At 33.6% G+C, this 4,572-nt stretch overlaps 1 long non-coding RNA gene across 1 annotated transcript; it reads left to right on the top strand.

Annotated features, from left to right (window-relative positions):
- Positions 1–1,628: 1,628 nt before the first annotated feature.
- On the top strand, positions 1,629–3,029 carry LOC144563203 (uncharacterized). Its single transcript, XR_013514281.1, has 3 exons — positions 1,629–1,697; positions 1,806–1,859; positions 2,942–3,029. It is a non-coding gene; the product is annotated as an uncharacterized LOC144563203 (long non-coding RNA).
- The last annotated feature ends 1,543 nt before the right edge of the window (positions 3,030–4,572 follow it).

The following is a 4,572-nucleotide window of genomic DNA, read 5'->3' on the forward strand; positions in this document are numbered from 1 at the left end:
AAGTATTCAATTTTACAAGTATTCAAACAGTTCAGAACTTGAGGTTTGGTTGGTCGGTTCGTGTGGAGAATCAAGGTTAAATAGGAAAGTCCAAGTTATACCAACATGATTCTTGAGGTTCCTAATTGAAACAGCTCATGTAAATTCTTACATTTAGGAAACTTGCATTTAGAGTCCAAACCGATACCAATGTTTAGATCTCTGCTTGAGGACAAGCAAAGGTTAAGCTTGGGGGAATTTGATATCACATTATTAGACCTATTATTTCGACTTGTTTCCATACAAAAATCTATGTTTTGAACCAACAAATAGTGCCTTTTACATTGAATATCCCTAGAATGTGGTACTGCTATGTTTTGGTTCTTACTTTGCAGGAATCAGGCGAAATCGGGTAAAATCAAGCAAATGGCAGACTTCAGGAAGATCTGATGCGAGTCGCATCAAAGCCCAAAGCGACCTGCAATGCGACCCTCACTCCTCACTTGAAGACCAGATGATGCGAGTCGCATCCACCTGATACGAGTCGCATCAACTGTTGCCGCCCAATTCAAATTCAACCAGATAAGCCCCAAGTCAGATCCGTTACCTATATAAGCAGGTCCTATGCCAGAATTTCTGGAGCTTTTCCCCCTTTACATTCCAGAACACTTAGAGAGCAGAGATCAAGAGAGAAGAAGGAGATTGGAGCTTGCTTGAAGAAGAAGAGAAAAGAAGATTGCAAGATCCTCTCCAATCCACCTTGGATCTTCGAGCTTCATTATGATCTGCCTATTCTCTCTCTCTTTTATGCTTTCTTTTATCATGTTTGAGTATATCTTTAGTTCCTAGGGTTAGGATGTAGTCTCTAAACTTTGTCTTTGAGTTGCATGTTGCTTTGATCTAAGTTTGAACTTGTGTGATTCATTGTTTGAGTATTCATTGATTGCTTGATTTTGATTGCTTGATTGATTCTTGATTGTCTACTGTTAGATGTCTATAGCATCTCTTCTAGTAATTTGACCTTGATGTTTCTTGCAATTGTGATTGAGTATTTGAAGTAGATCTAAGATCAATAGTAGCCGAGAGGTGAACTTTCCATTATCGAAAGGTTGTGGATACTTCTAGCAAACCGGACAATCAATTTAGGTTAGATACCAGTAGGTGAGGGCTACAGGTTGAAGTCTCGCACAAGAAATCAACTTAGATACGAACACATGTCAGCTCTGCTCGAGGGCCATGCAACCCGCATCAGAGATGATGCGAGTCGCATCATACAGGTCGCATCAGAGATGATGCGAGTCGCATGATAGGTCCAGAGAAGACAAAGTTTGGGATGAAATCTGAGACCCTGGGAACGCCTTTTATCATTGTTCAAAACCAAAACCTTTAATTGCTTTCATTTACTGTTAATTGAATTGTCACTCGAAATTAGGAAATATAAACAAACCAAACCCAACTTTTCACACTTCTAGTACCTAACTCAGATTTGTAAGAATTTAGACTCGAATTGTACCGTCCCTGAGGATCGATACCAGATTTTACTATACGAGCAGGGCTGTGCACTTGCAGCCTTAATCGAGAGTAACTCAAGGTTTTAAACTGGTACAGTTAGCTGTACCTGAAACTTTGTAGCATACTTTTGTAAGCGAACAAGCAGTACCTCAATGCTGCACGTGGGGTCGGTTAGGTCAAGGACTCTCGTCCCATGGAACTCCACAGTACCTCGATGCTTCTAAATCAGTTTATCAGACCTTATTTATCAAATTTGGGTTATTATTGCATTGATTTGAAGTCTAAACTGATCTGATTTGGTCTGTTGATTGCAGGTCCTAAAAAGGAGGTGGATGCTGAGTAGGTCTGATTCTGTTGATGCTTCTCAAGTGCGATGGTTTCCAAAAAATTTCTACAATTGTGGTTAATTCAGATGTTATAACATGCTATATTGTTATTTTGTTTTACCTTTGTTCTAGTAGGATTTTGTTTGATACTATCTTGCTCGTTTTGTCTAGTTTATTTTCTAATTGGATTTTATTTAGTGAAGGTTTATTTAACATGATAGCCTGACATACCTTGTAGTTTTGATTGACGGCTTAAGTAAAATAAGAGAGGCATTGATTTTGAGCTTATGTATGCTTATGTTAACCCTTGCATCAATAAGAACATAAAATAGCTTAGTAGTTTTTTAATCACAATTCAAACCAATTCTATCTTCCAATATGGCTTTAATATCAATTAAGCTTCAATATAATCACCGTGCTTGCTCTGCTGGCTACCCAAAATTCTTTGTTTTATGTATAGGATTGGCAATTTTATCTAGTTCTGATTTGGTACCAGTGCTTCACTATTGAACTGATGCAGGTAGAAAACCTTTTTTTTAGAGTGTTACTTTCCTCTTTAACACCAAACCTTGTAATCTTGTAAGGAATTTACTTGAGTTTGTAAAATATCATAAAATGGGGGCTGATTGGCAAAATTTCAAGGGTCGTATAGATGTTTGTTTTCTGAATTTACTGTTACAGATTCAAGTATTCAACCCTTACTACAATAAAAATATTTATTTTGTTAACAATTAAGATTTATCTTAATATAGGGTCTTCACTGCAAGAAACAATATGACTTGGACTTTCTTGTCAGAAATTGGAATGCTATGGAGACGGAAAAGACTAAAACTAATTATTTGTGCATTACATTCAGGAGAAGAATGAACAGTTCTTAATAGAAAGAAATGTTATGTTTTTCATTTTAAGCTATGCATATGTATTATGTGAATGTTAGTGGGCAAAATTTGTTCTTTATGTTTATATTTTCCAACTACTATTGAATGCTGCTGTGCTTTGTCTACTAAGAATGACGAAGATGTCTTGTAATGTATATGTATTACTGTAAATACATTATTTTTTACCTTACTTTTTTTTTCTGACATTAGTTTATTATTATTATTTATATTTTTTCTCAATTTCAGATGATCAAGCAATGGAATTGGGGATGATACTTCATTGAAGTGTGGATTAATCAGTTGCATCTCTTCAAAAAAAAAATTGTATCATTTTGTAGTAGCTTGTTCTCTGGAACTGTTAATAATGTATGGTTCAGAACTTGGTGTTCAACATTATTACTTTATGTTTTATTCAAATTAGTGAACTTGTTGTCTTGCTAATTAAAATATTGCTAATTAGAGTTTCTATTTTGTTCAACATTATTTCTTTCTGTTAAAAATGTCAACATTGTTACTATCTGTTATTTTGTTACAAAGTTTCAAATTATGTTGTTATTCTGTTAAATATATTGAGTTGTTATTTCTTTCAAATAATGTTAAGTATTTGAAAATCTAAATTTCTAAAAATCAGAAATTCTCATTTGCTTGAATATGCATTTATTTCTTCAAATTTCTACCAGATGATACTATAATATTGGAAAATCTTACTTTCCAATATATTCTAAACATAAAAAAATATACTCTTCAAAATTTTAAGGATAAAATTGGTAAACGGATTGTAATTTATAGATCATCAAATCCTATGGATCAATTTATAAGAATTCAAAAATATTAAGAAAGAGAGACTAATAAAAAGTTTTAATTGAAACATAATTGACATCCACAGTTACATTCACAAGTAGTGTTACATAGTCTCAACTCTCAACACATGCACAAAATAATGCAATCTTTGTTACTTATAAATTCACATGCACAAGTATTGTAATAAATTCACATCCTACTACATCTCTCTACATTGCATGTAATTTAAACATCAAAGAAGGCTTGCCAGTGTCGGTACCCACCCCCAATTCTATATTCCCGATTTCAAGGCAACCTCCTTGTACTCCACATCTATTTCCTCTAGAGTTTCTATATGCTCACTCACAAAACTGCACATTACAAAATAAAATATATAAATAAATAAATAAAATAAAGGACCAAAATGGTTTGGAAAGATACCATTCAGATATAATACATGAAGGTGGTATAACTTGCAAATGCAAAAAACATGAAGATGACTAATCTTTGGTAAATACAGAATCTACAGTCCAAAACGACATTCATTTAGGGCTGTCAATGGATAGGATTTAGATCAGCTACTAACATGATTTAAGTACGAATTCAATAAGAATTTACCACATGGATATCCATATCCATTTCAAAATTTGAGGATCCAAATCCGAATCCATACCCATTATCTTAGCGAATTTTGGATCGAGTTATCAAACTATAGTATCCATTGATAGCCCTACTTTTACTTCTGCCTATGCATGTGTTAATTGAAACTTTCATCAAAACAAAATGACAAAAGGTAAATAACTAAATTTACATGTTGATTCGTTATACAATTTAATTGACAGATCACCTGCTATGACCAGTATTAAAGTCTTTTTCTGTATTAGCAAGAAAATCCATCTTATATTTTAATTACCATTAAATTATAAGATTAAAATGAACCTTATATGGAAACTGTGAATTTGTATAGACACCCTATTCTTCATGTTCTGTTTGATGTCTCCAGAACAGATTTGTTGCTCATCAACACTTCATTGCCACACTTAAGGTAACAATTACAATTTCCTAATACTGGTACCAAAACATGGTATTCCTGAATA

This window comes from Carex rostrata, chromosome 12, assembly GCF_964058835.1.
Source record: "Carex rostrata chromosome 12, lpCarRost1.2, whole genome shotgun sequence".
NCBI lineage: Eukaryota > Viridiplantae > Streptophyta > Magnoliopsida > Poales > Cyperaceae > Carex > Carex rostrata.